Source organism: Lycorma delicatula, chromosome 10, assembly GCF_047948215.1.
Source record: "Lycorma delicatula isolate Av1 chromosome 10, ASM4794821v1, whole genome shotgun sequence".
Lineage (NCBI taxonomy): Eukaryota > Metazoa > Arthropoda > Insecta > Hemiptera > Fulgoridae > Lycorma > Lycorma delicatula.
This window is the reverse complement of record NC_134464.1, coordinates 54,808,623-54,826,277: the sequence shown is the minus strand read 5'-3', so window position 1 is coordinate 54,826,277 and position 17,655 is coordinate 54,808,623. Positions and strand designations below refer to the sequence as shown.

Genomic DNA, 17,655 nt, shown 5'->3' with positions numbered 1-17,655 from the left:
ATAAAAATTCGTTGTTTATCGTATATTCCATCTATAATTTGAATAAAAGATTTTACTCACCTTTTTATCAGGAGATTGTAAAAGCAATATTTTTGATTAAATAGCTTTTATTTATAAATAAATAAGTTTTCTATTAACAAAATATCACGTGAACCGACCGCGGGCAAATCCGCGACGGGGAACTTTAGTGTGTGTAAATATATATAAAATCAGTAGTCTAGAATCTTGCAGAGTAATAAAATTTACAAACCCCGAAGATAGACCAGCATAGATAAAAAAGCAAAAGATTTATTAATAAATAATAATTATCCGGAAAATATCATAAATAAAATATTTAAAAATACATTTTTTAAACACTATAATGATATATCAGCTAACCACTCTAATAAAAATAATAAGAGTGAAAATTATGTTGCATTACAAGAAAATTATCTGCATATGTCGCAGATCTGTCTGAAAAATTAAAAATTTGCTGCAAAAGGATTTCGCAATAGCCCGTAAAAATTACAGCAATCTGAATAGTATGTTTTCCAAATTAAAATTGACGATAGAAAAAAAATCAACAAACCAAGGTAGTACACAGGTATTCCGTGTAAAGATTGTAATGTTGTGTACATTGGACAAATCTCAATACCTTTAAAAAAAAATAGAAGCCCATAAATACGAAAAAAGGGAAGTGACAGTGCTCACAAAACATAAAATAGAACATAATCACTCGTTTGATTTCAACAGTACCAAAATATGAAACAAAGAACAAAATACACATAAAAGGACTACTCTAGAATTGATATGCATCAAGAAAAATGCAAACGCTGTCAATTGTAGAACGGACATAGCTGGGTTAAGCAACATATATGTTAGTTTAATTTAAAAGAGATACATATAATTATATAAAGATAAGATGAGTTATATGTGAGTAAGGGGATCTATTATAATGAGGGTGGGAATAAAATATTGTTATCTAGGCTGGGTAGATAGTTTATTCCTTAGTATGCAAAGGAATTCTGTATGATGTATATATGAATATGTATTGTCACCTGAGGAAGCTTAGAGAATTCTAATTGAAGCATAATGAATTTAATTTATAAATTTACGTAGGAGATTTGTTAACCCAACAGATTAATGAAAATAATATTTTTAGATAAAATGTCTTATTATATATATAGATTATATAGTACATACCAGCAATTCTCGTGTACAGGAGTACCATTCCGTGACGACTTCTCCGTGCTCCACTTCTTTTCTTCTTGCTCATATACCTTCTTTAATAATCCAGTTAAATATAAGCCGTGATAGTCTAGTGGTTAGGACCTCGCGTTGTGGCCGCGATAACCCAGGTTCGAATCCTGGTCACGGCAGGCTAATATTTTTTTTTTTTTTATTTGTACATACGTTTTTAATATTTTTATTCACAATAAAGATTAATTTATTAATAAATAAAAACTTAACTGGTGCATATGATAAACGGTCGGTAAAACTTTAAAAAGAAAAATAGTTTTTTGACCCATTTATCGAGACAAAAGTTTAGTCGATTTGCTAGTAGAGTCTCATATAGGAAAGCTATCATAGAAGAAAAAATACCATTAACCTTTAAATAAGGGTCAAGATCAAATCCAAAATCATCATGAAAACCTCCATTTCGAGTAGGTAATTTTTTTTTTTTGCTTAGTTTACGAGTTACGATACATGAATCGGATTGAGAATTTCCTATTTTGGAAAGTCGATTAAAAAAAGACCGATTAAAAGGAGTTTCATTGTTAATCTTAATTTTAAAATCCTCTACAAAATAAAAGCCGAAAAATTTAAATCGTAGAGGGCCCAAAATTCTAGCTGAGTTTTAAAAAGGGTGATTCATTTTAATATCATACTAATCTGTATAAGTTATGTATCTTTTCGTATTAAATCCATTTTATTCGTATTTATATAAAATATAAATAAGAATTAAGGAAATGTATGTACACAAAACATCCGTATAAAAATGTCTTTTTTAATAGAAATTTAAACATTTTAATAGAAACAAATAAGATAAATCAAGGAAAGGGTATAAAAAGAAACACACTTTTTGTGTGCGATAGTATATCTAGACGATATCTTCGTACGTCTGTCGCCTAGACAATACATTCGAATACATACCTATAAACCAGTTAAACAGTTTTTGATCAACAAACATACGTTCATTCGTTTAAAATATATTATCATGCCAGTTAAGTTAAGAATCTAAATTTTTAACCCGACAAACTCCCTTGTTTTTATAATCGATCGGTTTTTTTCTATTATAAATATCGTTTTAAGTAAATCAGTGGTATGGCCCGTAAAAATTTAACTATAAATAAGATAACTCGAAATAAACAAAAAGAACAAAACACATTTTAGTAAATTAATCGTATATTAACATTATATATATATATATATATAATGTTAATTATCCACAAATAAATTAAATATGAAATTAATTAAAACCTATGAATAATTTATACGTGTAAAGTAATATACCAAATGTACTCTTTTAAAATGCACAGCATTTCTTTCTTAATACATTTATAAAGATAAATAAGGTTTACTAAAGAAAAGGAAATAGAATACATAATATATTACAACAGCACACAATAATGAAAGCGTTAAATCATTTTAACGAAATATATTTTTACTTTTTATACTTTACTGAGATACACTTTTTCAAGGGTATCTCAGTATGTTATACGTAATCAATAAAATGAATCTACTTAATTAAATACTGAGTAATAAAATAAAAAATTACTCGACTAATTTTTTACCAATAATTATATAATATTTTTACACAATTAAAAAAAGATTGAATAGTCGTGTATTTGAAATACGATCGATTTATTATATTACAATACATAAAACTATTCTGTAAATATATTTGAGATAAAAATGTTTTAATACAATCGCTTATTTCTAGCGTTTTACCGTATCGATTTTTAATTCCTGCAGACAGAATAATCTATATGAATAAAAATGTAACGTGTTCGTTTGTTCAAAATCCTAAATCTCCGAGTTCTTCACAGATTGCTTTGAAATTTTTTCACAACGTTGCTTTCGAATACGCGCGTGTTTTTATATACCTACTATTGTATAAGTATAGATGTTACACCTGTAACAGTTAAAAACATGATTTTTTTTAATAGCACTACTGTTGGACGTATAAGCAAGATACGCTGTATTAAATATTTTACGATCCCATTTCAGTGTTTCCGGTATGTGTGTCCGCTATAGACTAAAACCTGCTGGACCGATTTACGCACGGGTAAAAAGGGAGAAAAGGAAAAATTGGAAAAGGGGGAATAGGAAAAAATCAGAAAAGGGAAAATGGAAAAAGAAAAAAGGGAAAACGGGGAAAAGTAAATGGAAAGGGGAAAGAAGAAAAAGAAAAATGGAAAGGGATAAAGAAGAAGGGTGAAATGGAAATAAGGAAAGATAACTGAGGGAAGTGGAAAGGAAAAGGGGAAAACGAGGGAAAGAAAAGTGTAAAATAGGGGAAAGGGAATATGGTAAAAGGAAAAGGAGACAACACTTGGTTGACATTTGTCCTGGAGGAACAAATTCTTTATGCACGATACCCCCCCCTCTCACACCTTCTCTCTCTCTCTCTCTTTTTTTCCTGTTTAGCCTACGGTAACTACCGTTTAGATAATTCTTCAGAGGATGAATGAAGATATTATGTATGAGTGTAAATGAAGTGTAGTCTGGTACTTTCTCAGTTCCTGAGATGTGTGGTTAATTGAAACCCAACCACCAAAGAACACTGGTATCCACGATCTAGTATTCAAATCCGTGTAAAAATAACTGGCTTTACTAGGACTTGAACGCTGGAACTCTCGACTTCCAAATCAGCTAATTTGGGAAAACGCGTTCACCACTAGACTAATCTGACGGGTTCCACACCTAAAAATCTGCTAATGAGCATAATTTTCGTTTTCGGTGAAAAAATAAATCCAAGACTGATCACGGTGTTCGCAAATAATTATCTATTTTTTGGTGCCGAAAAGAAATACAAGGTCACGCTTTGAAAATATATAAACATTTCATAACTTTCAACTACGTTTGAATGCGATCACGATTACGATTTAAAATGTTTACACGCTATTAAAAACTATATTAATTAATCCGTTTCGGTTTGTCGTTTGTAATTTTAAATTTTTTAGTGTTTGATGCACTGTCGAAGCAAGCGTTATCGGCCAATACATTTACTTTTTTAGGGAAAAATGAAAGACATTCAATCGCTATGTAATAGATTAATAAGTCACGATTATTCTACCTTTCAATCCGCCTCGACTCGAACACCACTACCTCAATAATACTTGTTTTCAATAGAATGGTACTACAGGCCGTATCGCAGACAAAGCGCGGTAATTATTTTTATATAATAATTTATACGTATGAGAAATATACCGAACCTTTTCCGTTCGCTGATGTCCAAGATTCCCTCATTTGTTACGCTTATATGCTGGCTTTATCCTGTAGTAATGAATGAGGGTACTTTCAGAGGTTCTGCATAAAGGTACCGCACCGGAAACTCTAATAAACGTGAAGAACAGTTTTATTCAACGGTAATATTTATACAAAAAAAAGGCAAACGTCTTAAGCCGACAATTTGCTTGTATTTTCAATTCGAACGATTATTTACAAAATTAAAGGTTATTTTACTTCTAAAATATACATCTTTCCTTCGCTTCTTCTGCACTATGCTGTATGTTCTTGTAACTATCTTTTATAAGTTAAACGAAGAGAAATCAAAAAAGAATGTTATAATGAAACCTTTCTATTCATTTAAACTCTTAAGCTCTTAATTAATTATTTTCTCGAAGGTTAAACCGATCAAAGGAAGTAAATTGAATATTTAAAAAAAAAAACAATATCCGCAGCGGTAAGTAGTAATAACAGCTGTCAGACTTGCGAGCCGTTTAGTGTCGCTAGCTTAACTTAGTTCGAACTAGCAAAAGAACATAGAATAGAAACTGGTCAAAGCGACCGCACTATAATAAATTCTAATTTACTACATTCGTCTTAGAAGATAACCGTATATGTACGGATGTATCCGCGTATTTATCAGAACTCTAGTCGAAGAAATCTCACTCCTCTTTGGCAACAGTTTAATTTTATCTCATCTAAAACACCTCTATCCACAATTCTTGTCTTTTGTCTACCGACAATGATTATTTATTTTGTTAGACAACAATTTTTCTTCCTTATTATAGTTAATTTCTCCTCCAAAAGAGCTTCTGTTTTTTATTACGTTAAATTAGATTTTCCTCCTGAAAAATGTTAAGAAATTAAAAAACCTTTGAAAAAAAATATTAAAAAGTAAATTTAATATTATTCAATTTCTAAATTAACGTTGACGTTTTAAAATCGATGGAAAATTAAAAACAGACCCCTTGTAAAATACTAACTATTGATTTTAACACAGTCTTCGAATGGAAATTTGAAAAAAAGATTGTGGAACATTATATTTTACTTTTTTTTCTGAAGTCAGGGTTTTCAATTTATTTTACTAATTTTATTTTACTTAAAATATGAGAAAACCTTAAAAAGCGATCGTCGTAGAGAAATAAAAATAAGAAAAAATCTTCATCCCGAGGGGAAGACACCCACTATATGACGGGTCCGACTGTCACGCCTGCCCCTCCGTACCTAGCCATTAGGGGCTATATCGGAAGTCATCTTTATGGCCTAAGACATATCTCATCTGGCCATAAGCGAAATTCACATCGGTGTAGTGCCTAGTTTGGAACGTACAATCATAAAATTATCAGTTCCTAAGCAGGACCATCCGACTGACTAAGCTGATGCAACCACTATACTACCCGTTTTTAGGGTTGAGTTCAGCACACAACTCAGGCATTCAACTTATCCATAAAATAATAAACAACAAACTAAATAAACTGATCATGTAAATAAATCTAAACTACAATAAAATAAACAACAATAAATATCAAACCAAAATAATGTCTCAAAAAAATAAAAAATAACTCTATAAACACAAAATACAAGAACTAATAATAAAACTATCCTAGAAAACTCTAATAAACAAAACCTAAACTTAAAGCCTAATAAATCACAAACGAGAAAAAGAAATGTAGATAGTAATAAACATAAACTAAACAAATCACATAAAAACTAACAAAATACCTACAAATAACTAAGAACTTACAATAAACTTACAACAAAAAAATTAATGTAAAATTAAACGAATCAAAACAAGAATAACAACGTAAGAAATCTACACTATCTCCTATCATTAAAATCAACTAATCATAAATAAAAAAAACCTAAGAGAAACAAAATAAAATTAAAAAAATAACAAATGTCGCAGAATAATCAAACCTATCAAAGCATCGAAAATAACATATTTCGTAAAACTGGAAATTTAACAAAAAAAAGAATAAAACAAAGGATAAATGAACAAAATGAAACGAATACCCGGAAGTCAAGAAAACATTTAACCCTACTGACCGCCTGTATATCTATTCTGCTGCTCAAAAGTTCCCGCGCACATTTTTACGCGGGATATTCCTTGGAACAGCATTCGTGATTCGCCGGCTTCTGGACTTGAGAGCAGTTTATGCAGGTAGGAGGACACCCGTCCTTGCCACAGAAGGAACAAAGTTCTATCTCCTTGCAAACCCTGGCTACATGGCCCTGATATCGAAAACATCGACTGAATTTTAAATAATCTTTCATTTTACATAACTGATAGTCTATAAACAATCTACCCCGGTTTCTAGGAATTTTGTTCGTAATTGGTTCTCGCATTCATCTACATAATGCACCACATTAGATTCTCTGCGACCAGCCCGGAATACCATCTTAAAAAACCCGAAAATTCTTCCTCGGATTTACCCATATTTTGAACATTTGCTTCAGCAACAAATCTCTCTTCACCGATATCTCGTGGAACGTCATATACAATCATCGGTGGCCTCAAGACCTTTGTGATGACAATCGTGATGACATATTTATTTATGCTTCATTATTTCTGATGCCTTTCTCAGTTTCACTATCGTTAGCCACGATTCGTACACCTTTCGAGTTATCCCGAACACTAACCATTCTCAGTCCATTTTTCCTGGCTTCCAGGCTCTTCACCATCTCACCCTTAAAGAATGAGGAGGTTAAGGTGACATCGTCTGGGTAGTTAATCAATATCACCTTGGGTCTGTGAGCCTTCACAACTTCTGCTACCGTCCTTTTTGTCGGCGTCGTTTCAGTACCATGCCGCCCTGAAACACTATGTAAAACCCCTATGTATGTATCTGTAGTCTATCAACACGCTTGGCTGTTAAAAGATACAGAAATCGTAGCTTCCTTATTTATACGTCGCACTCCTCTCCCTAACGTTCTTTGAATCACCAACGTACTCATCAACCTCATTACAGAGAGTTTTGAACACCCCAATCACCACGTACCCCGAGGTCACATCAGATGAGGACAATCGCACTTACAGATCTTTCACGGCCGCTAGTTCAAACTTTCTGGCTTTCATTGGTGGTACAACCTGTTTAGACTGACTTGTCTATTGGCTTGTTGTAGGACCAAATAGTTCCTCCATTAATTCTAGATCTGAATCTACATCAGGACCTTGTACACATTTTTCTCTCTTTTCTCCTTCTCCTTTTACCTCATTTTCCTCTCCAATCGCCTGCATTGCCTATTACGCTCCGCTTTATTTTCGATTCCTTTGCCTTTTGCATCTTTTCTGCCCTGGTGGTCTTTCGCCCAAATAGCCAAGCGAACGCGGTCACTCATTCGATTCTACTTCACTACTTACATTAAATAAATATAAACAACTAAATAAAGATAGCCAATAGCCTAATAGCCAGTCCTAAAAAGTAAACAGAATAATCAGTCAATAAAAATGCCAATATGGCTACCCCGTTTTCAGGTGGTTGCTACAATAAACAAAACGATAATAAAAAACCAACTATAATTTAAAAAAATACTTATAAACCCCCCTCCCAAAAAAAACTATAACAAAAGCAACCGATAAACCACTATAAAACTATAAAACCCCTAAAAATATAACTAACGAAATCCAAAATAACCAAGACAGCCTAGGCCATGTTGGTTAGAACGAACAAAATTAAACTAAGAATAACACAAAACACTACGAAAACTAATAGCACACATAAACTATAAACACCTAACAGTAAAGAAATAAAACAAGAACCTAAATAACTAATAACCTACTAAACAAAAAATAACTAATTAGTGCATTCAAAAACACGTCCACATTGGCCAGAATAGCGAGCTTAACTGAAGAAAAGGAATCCGTTAACGACTTCTACATAGAAACTAGTACCGTTGAGCTAGGGTAGTTGAAGTTACCCACCGGGTTGGTCTAGTGGTTAACGCGTCTTTCCAAATCAGCTGATTCGGAAGTCGAGAGTTACAGCGTTCAAGTAAAGCCAGTTATTTTTACATGGATTTGAATACTAGATTGTATACCGGTGTTCTTTGGTGGTTGGGTTACAATTAACCACACATCTCAGGAATGGTCGAATTGCATGCAGAATGTACAAGACTACACTCATACATATCATCCTCATTCATCCTCTGAAGAATTATCTAAACGGTAGTTACCGGAGGCTAAACAGGAAAAAGAGAGAGAGAGAAGGTAGTTGAAGTTAGGGTTGTCCAAAATCCAAAAAAAAAAAAATGGTATTTTGGAGTTTTTCTTAATCCAGTAAGAAGCCCTCATTGAGAGCTTTTCAACGATATATTATAAGTGGGACCCATCATAAGTGCTAGGCATCCAGCATAGTTGTGTTACTGTGAGTCATTTCAGAGATAACAAACTGTATATCACAGGTGTCTGTAGAACATGTCACTAATTTTATACAAAAATAAAGCATTATTATTTTTATTATATTAGTAAACTTACATCTTATAGCAATAAAATTAATTTTAACGTTTATTTAGATTGTAACAATAAAAACTTAAGGAATTCGGTATTACAGTGTCTTCCCTCAAATTATTATTCATGGCTGAGACCGAAACAGTGTACGAATTTATTAAAAGCGAATTCAGGAGGAATGCAAACCGAAAAACGGACGCGTCATATGCTTAACAGACATATGTCTATTATAAAAAAATTATTTTCTGACAGCATACAATCTGCTGTAATGTTTTTCCTAAAATAGTGCAATAACTATGCGTCTTACAGATATTTTAACGTCTAGTAAGCTTGCTGCACACAAAGTTAGCATGTAGATTCTTCATATCAAACGGTGAACCACCAAGAATCTTCCCACCAAGAATCTTCTGGGATAACTTTCCCTTCGATTCGTCACGAACTCTTTTATTGAGTAAGTTAAGTGAAAAAACATCTGAGATTCAATTCAGTTCTCGTGTTTCAGGAAATATTAGGTGATGATTCATATATTCATATGATTCATATATTAGGTGATGATTCATAGGCGACTAATTCATTAAATTTTAAATTCCCTTAGGTATGTAATTTTATTATTATACCTACAATTTCTTTTCACTTACTGCCGGTGTCATTTACGTTACTATTAATACTGGCAATTTATTACTATTATCGTTTTATTAGTTTGATTTTTCAGCTTTCAATACACGGAGTTTTAATACTCCGTGGATCACAGTTTTATTCACACTTTCCGGTTTGTGGAGATCCTTTCAGAAATCCTAATCCCTCAAAATCTTGAGCCGTTCATTGTTACCCTCTTCGCAGATGACACAACTGTATCTACATACGAAGATAACTGTTTGAAAGAATCTAAAAATCCTACGTTAAAAGTTCAAAATTTATTTACCTGATATACTTTACCATACCTAACCCGCTGCATCGAGCTGCTCAGGTAGACTTAACGTCGCTAATCACGAGAATAAAATCGTCAATGATGATGACGGTAGTTCTTCTGCAGAGAAGAACTCCGGGGAGTTTTACAGAAGAAAAATCCCTTCAGATGATCAAATTGATTTTGTTTTTAGCAAAATTAAACCTTTCATTTTTCCTTTGAAGCATCTTAATAAAACCCTTCACTTGTCAACTTTATTAAATATTTATAACGCTTATGTATGATAGACTGAAGTACAATACAATCTCTTGGGGCTGTCACAAAAAGTCAGAATGAGATTTAAAAATACAAAAATGGGCCGTTAAATCGTTATCGATACCCATTAATATGAATCATGAAAACAATATTTAGTATGTTAAGAATGTAAGTTTTCCGTGTGTTTATTTTCGAATTTGAAATTTTTGCTAAACTGAACAGTCACTAATTCTTTTAAAAATGATAATATCTAACTTTATCGAATGTTTTTTGCGTGTAACTCAACGCATAATTTGGTTCACAAGAGCCAGTTTTCGTTACCAGTGAACCGTTTAGAAAAATATTTCCACTAATTTATTTAATTAAAAGAATTTCTTTTACTAAATTAATATCAAGTCGATAAGTTATTAAATACTGTCGATAAGTTATTAAATACTAAAATAACCTTTAATTGTCTACATCTCCGTTCAACGTGTACACAATTATGTCCTCAAATAATTTTCATTAATGCCTTTTAAATTGTGGTTTGTTTTTTATGGTATTTTATATATTTACTAACTTCACGTATTTTCTTTAATATTATTTAATTTTTTTATAATACAATTTATTAATATTTCTTTAAACGTAATTATTTTTACACTTTACAATCAATAATGCACTGTTTTAGTGCCGCCCTGATTTTACCACAGTTTTCCTTTATTCAATCAGGCAAATCTGTAGCAAATGCGTTTTATTTCACTGGAGCATCGTACCTATCATCGACGTGTATTATGTATTATTACTTACAGTCAAAGCAAAAAATATATTTATTTCATTATTTTTTCCGTCTGTCTGTACTTTAGAATACGAATATCTTATACGATTTTCTGCGTTTTTCAAAGTTATGAATTATTTTTACTTTATTTTTTATCGTTCAGTGTAAAAGAAAGTCATGAGAAGGATCAACGACGTAAAAACGGACTTTTTGTGCGGCGATTTATTTTCGTTTTTGTAGAAACTTGGACTCATGTATTTCTTAAACTGTATACCGAAGGTAATAATCATCGATAATCTCACGGAACCTCAGTTTTGGATGCAAAAAGTAGAGGAAAAACGCTACTTTCAGGTTTTTATTATAACATTTTCTAAAAAGCTTTAAGTATGTACGAGTCATTAAAAAACAAATTTAACTTTTCAAAATTATTATATATTCAAGGTCTGTAAATTATAAATTTACTTCTAATCTTAAAATGAATAAGAATTCCATTAAAAAAAAGTTGAATGAATGAAAAACCAATGTTCAAAATTATACAATTTTTTATTCGAAGGAAATCTTATGTTTATTAAATTTAAAGAAAAAAAGGATCATTTTTGATATACCGATAAACCGAATTCCGAAAAAAGTATAGAAACTTATAATTAGCATGTCATCTGGATTTAATGATCAAAATAGTACACTAATAAATAAATATATACATAGTTTATATTATGTATATAATATTGATAACAGTCGATAGCGTCATCGTTAATCGAACACCAGAGGTAAAAAGCACGACGAGGTAAAAATAACGCACGAACAATGAAGAGGCAAGCGACAGCAAAATTTCAACGACGTCGATGAGTAGGACAGGACGCTTCAGTCGATGTTTTGTCGAGACGTACGACTACCGTTCGCTCTTCTTGTTCAGAACTTTCCGTTCGGTGCAACCACCTCCTGCGAGACAACTACTCTAATTAATTATCCATTAACGCTTTCTACCGCTCTTCCTTTAAAATGTATATTCTCTTCAATTACTAACACTTCTTCTTCTTCTAGAACCTAGGTACGTCTTCACATTTAAGCACACTAAACGATCTTATTAATAAGAGAACACTTCCGAATTCAACCGTTCTTCACTCTATTATGTTATTCTCTAAAACAAAACCTCAAGAAATAACTTAATTTATCTCGCTAGGTAAATATTAATTATTAATATTAATATTAATATTAATATTAATATTAATCTTTTCTTTAATTTAGTAGTGTAAATGTACTTAATGCGATTTAATAAATTTAAATAATTTATTTAAGTGACAACACCTACCTACCTACCTAACTAAGCCGAACGACAATATCGCTACTTTCCGTGATAATCTGGGCTACTATTTTCAATATTTTGCTTTAAAAACACGTTTCACATTTCTTTTATAATTTAAGCAAAAGAAAAGAATAGGTTACCTCATAAATTTAAAAAATTTATTTTTGATGTACACACAAAATGTTTAACATTTTAAGGAAAATTTGAATGAAATATACGAAAAAATTTTATAAATCACATGTACCAGAATCAGTTAGCAGTAATAAGAGCCGATGAATAAATAGGCGGGCTCTGTTTTAAAATTTAAACCTATGATGTAGTTTGTCCCCGTTGCTTTTCAACTTTTATTGAGAATCAGCGATGTAGAAGGCTGATGAAATTGTTCTTTTGGCAATATCCGAATTTCAGTTAAAATAAATACTTAACGTCACGGATTTATTGATCAAAGAGAACTCCAGTTTGAAAATAAATAAAACTAAAACATGATGGTGATTGTATAATACACAATACGACTTGAATATAATTATTTATAATAGAGAATGCATAAGGTTCGGCAGCGATCAAACGGAGGATAACTTTCATGCAAGAAGGAAATTTCATTTAAAAATGATAAACGTAGTATTGAAAATATAATTGCATGAAGTGTTCATTATTTTTTTATATTAAACTTCGGAGGGTAATATATCCTCCGAAATCCGGTGTTTTTTTTTTACAGACGAGGTACGAAATGAAAACTTCTTCTGGAAGGAGAGAAGAGGTACTTAGGGTAAATTTTGTAAAGAAACGATTTAGGGGGATCTATTAGAGAAGGAAATGAAAATTGCAGATCATGACAAAGATTGAAATTACGTAACACCGATAAATTAAAACGGTGTGGTTAAACGATTCTCATAGAACAAAAAGGAATGAAGAACGGCATCATACTAGTTAAATGACTTATGTGAGCGTATATAAAAGTTAAGTTTCGAATTCGACAAGTCCTCTTTTAAAAAAAAAAAACTTTTTATTGTAATTAATTGTATACTAATTGATATACATTCACTCGTAATAATTAATTAATAATGTATTTGTTTTGCGTACACGCTAACAAATTTTTTGGACGTTAATTACTTAACGAACGAGTACAAAAAAAAAACAATCGTACATGGTGAAATCTAAAGTAGTACTAAATAATATAATTTTAATAAAGTAGAAAAGCTGCAGCTGCAAGACATTCCTGAGCGTAATGATTTCCTGAAATACAGTGATATCCAGGCGTTCGTGAAAATTGTCAGCTATTTACTGTATTATAACTTACATATATTATGTGCGCGCGCGCGTGTGTGTGTGATAATTGTAATTTTAAAACTTGATTTGACTTATACAATCTCCATTAAAATCGCGATATTTGAATTTATATCTTCCATTACTACTAAAATTGGTTGGATTAATTATATTACTTCAACTCACTGGTTAATAATAGTTGTAAGTTGTATTGTTTATTTAAAGATTTAGGCCACCATATTGTTTCATCTTTAATGTTTTAATTATTGTATCATGATTATTCATATTTTAACTCGGTAAACATTATATAACTTATATATATATATATATATATATATATATATATCCGATTTCCGTACCAATTTAAGTTACAATGTCTAAGTATTTGTCGATTTTATAAAGAAATAAACTTACTTTTACTTTATTTTAATCCGTTGTAATGATATACGAAGAATAATTTCAAGTCACGAGTTAGCGATTCAGCAGCTATTTCTCAGATCTTCGAAATTTTAATTTTATAAAAATTAATTTATCGATGCTTCTTTGCGATATTAAAATTCGTAAAGGAACGTAATCAGTTATTAACCGTTATTCACATGCGAATTTTAGCTAATGTTCAGTTCATAAATTTTGTTCCGTAAATTTAAAAAAATTATGTAATTTTTCTAAATTACATAATTGAATTACATACCTTACGGTACGTAAGGTATGATCGTGTACTGTTCATACAAATTTTCAGATCGAATTTATTAAAACTTTGAATAAAAATATTTCTAAATCCATAATAACATTGATGTATATATTATTACCGTAACACGATAACAAACGACAAATAGAAGTTTTCTTCGAAGTGTTTTCGAAATCGGTGTTATTTTTCCTTTTAAAAAACTTCATTATAATCACACTTTAAAAGTACGATTAAAGTAGAAGTTTGTCGGACCGAAATCAAAACGGTTAACAGGTGATTTGACACGAGTCGCAAGTCGTTCTTGAAAACGAAAGAGCCGTTCTCAAGAGTACCGAGTATCCCGTGACAGGCTTACAAAGGAAAAGAAGCGACTAAACAATTTCCAATCGCTTATTTAACTGAACCGAATATACCGCGGAATTTCAGCACTCAGAACCATCAAAATACATGTGATTCTCATCAGTGTCAGTAATATATTTACTATTTGCATTGCAAGGACCGCCGGATCATTACTTCTAGAGAGAGTACTTCTGAGTAGTCTCTCTCTCTCTCTCTCTCTCTCTCGTATCTTGGGTATTTTATTCACATCGCATCCGTAACAAATAATAATAAGTAATAAATCTATATAGATCGTTCTATTACAAAACGGACCGAAAGAGTGAAATTTCTAAATATAAAAACTAACGACAAATATGATTTGTTAGATGTTATGTCGATGACTGTGGTAGGTAACCCGGAAAGTCGCTCACCGTCATGATCGTGAATACAGATTTTCACACCAAAGAAAATTTCCGTCGCGTACTGTCCTTTGATCGCTTTACGCGCTCACTACTATAAAAAAAACCGTGACACGGATAATATGAAGTACCCTTCTGATTAGTGTAAACTTTTCTTAAGAAATATCGCATTATAACACTTCACAGACTCGGTACAGAAATTGTTAAGGTTATCCGAAAGAAACTTAATTATAAGACCGTCGAAGTAACTTTTTCAACAGCAATTAAAAATGAATCGTCAAAAACATGCGCGGGCGTTTTATCGAAAATCTCTTCCTATTTTTTTAATAAAATATGTGTAATGTTTTTGATTCGATCTTTTCTTTGCCGAATAGACAGAATCCGATTGTCCTCATTTTATTTCATGGAGGACTTCTCTGTTGGTCCCGTTGTAAATTTTTTCCACATAACTGGATCGAAAAAATATTCACCGTCTATATAGTCGATTTAAAAATACTTTATTGTCTATTGTCACCATCGTTTATTACAGGATCGTTGTAAGATAATGATGTACGACTGTTATCACTTTGATATTGAAAGTATTCTCGCGTGAAAACTCAAGAAAATCTTAACTCCGGCTGTCAGCATAGATTGTAAACGCGGTTAATCGGGTCAATTAAAAAAAAAATACTTTGTATAAAAGTAAGTATCTATTTCAATGAATTTTATTCACATCTGTTTAAAATTAAAAAAATAACTAGTAACAAAAGTAAGCGGTATACTTAAAAACCAAGTGATAAAATAAATTAATCAATTTATTTTGAAGTGTCCTCGGTTTCATAGATACGTACCCTACAAATAGACAACTTTATTTTGTGATTTCTTCGCTTACTAATTTGCATTTTTCGATCAGTTTATTATATAAAAAACGTACGCTTTAATCGTGTAACTAACATTAACAGAAAAATAAATTTGTTTTAACTAATGTAAGATACGGTTTAAATTTCCTATACTATATGAAGAAGAGATGAGCGTTGTTATTTTTCCTTTTTAATAAAATAAAAATAAATAAGAAAAAACCGGTATTCGAATTCGATCGGCCGTTATCGTGTAACTCGATCCGAAACCTATCTAAATTCTTCAACATTTCTTTATTTTAAAAACACATAAAAATCGAATGTGTGCGTCTTTTATTCCCGATTAGCGAGTTACCGCAAAATCGTGTGCAATTTCTCCCCCGTTTTTAGCATGAATATTTTTTCTCCTTCTTTTTTTTAATCTTTTTTTTTTGCAGGTTTTAAGAACCATATCTTTACTTCTTTCTTTCCGTGACCCACCGCAGGACAGAAAAAAAGACAATTTAATAATAAATCTTTAGGAGAAACATTGTTTGTTTTCATTAAAGTTGTATAAATTAAAACGGTTGAAAATAATAAATATCGTTTAGCGATTGAAATCTTCCCAGATATAAAAGATCTATGAATTTCGGAATTTTTGGTTAATTGAAATAACACAAATAATGCACTATGTAAAATAAAATGTAAATTTTCCCAAATGTCTGCGTTTCAAGACCCCTTCCGCGTATATAAAATTCCCGATAAAACCAAATTTTATTTTCGATATTTCAAAAGCGAGTAGTAGTCTGTCTTTAAACTTAGCGGCAATGATGTAAAGCGACAGGTATAACAACGAAGAGAAGTTACATTCTACGTAGCGAAATTATTATTTCGGTTTAACAGTTGAAAAATGGATTTTTAGAATTAAAAATATAAGTGGACATTTTTTTTCTCACCGTTTAAATTTCAATTTAAATAAAGAAATACTGCAAGCCCAAAATAATAAAAAAAGAATGATTTAATTTTTTTTAAATAATATAAAATAAAAATAACAAAATTCTCATAAGTAAAATCGAGTAAAAAATTAAAATAAGAATGAAAAGACTTGTATGTATTTTTATTTACGCTAAACGAACGAAATATAAAAATTATAAACTTATTGGCTATGTGAATATGCAAGTTGAACATTTTTTTATCTTTACAGACGATTAATTGTAAAATTTAAAATAAAAATGCAATAAAAGAATAATCTAAACGCTAAGAAAAAAAAAACATAAGATTCAAACCATTTAGGGCGTGATATCTAAAGGGTTCATTTATTCCAATGTTCTCTTGAATATGGTGACTGTTGTAATATGGTGGAATGTTAAAGAGCTATGCTTTTAGTTTTCTTCTTCTTTCATGCCTTTTCTTTTCTATGAAAATAAAATATAGAGCTTCTTTTCCTATTCTATATGGTTCAGTCTGTGACTGCCAAAGGCGTGTTTTAGTCCGATTATAATTTACAATTCGTGGGACTAATCGCACAAGTAAGTATTAATACCTCGAATAGGTTTTGTCACATAAAAATGTCAAGCTGATCCACATTTGTATCAGCTATATACAATGATAAATTTAAAGGTCACAGTTTAAAAAAATAAAAAATAAAATATTTTTAGAATGACAAACTCGATATTTCTGTCAAATGAAAAAAAATAAATAACACAACGTATTTCATTTACTTTTTTTATAACGTACCGGAGAAAAAAAGTAATATTAAAATCTTTATTTAAAGCGCTTAAACCGATCTGGATTTAGTAAAAATTATTGTCGAATAATTTTGTCTGGAATGTATTTTTATCTCAATAAATTTTTATTTAAACTACGAGATGTTAATCTGGGATTTTTAAAATAATATAGATCAAATATTAAAATAATTCTTGTTCAGATTACAACAAAAAAATAATAACACTATTACAATATATCGTTCGGTTAGTAAAAATACGTCTGACAAACATTTTTCCTCCTTATTAAAGAGCTCTCTGCTTTTCTTTAAAGTTTTTCTTTCGTCTTCTG

The 17,655-nt window shown here is 30.9% G+C and overlaps 1 non-coding gene across 1 annotated transcript; it reads left to right on the top strand.

Moving 5' to 3' along the window:
* Window positions 1-1,286: 1,286 nt before the first annotated feature.
* Window positions 1,287-1,358, top strand: TRNAH-GUG (transfer RNA histidin (anticodon GUG)). Its single transcript has one exon. It is a non-coding gene; the product is annotated as a tRNA-His (tRNA).
* The last annotated feature ends 16,297 nt before the right edge of the window (window positions 1,359-17,655 follow it).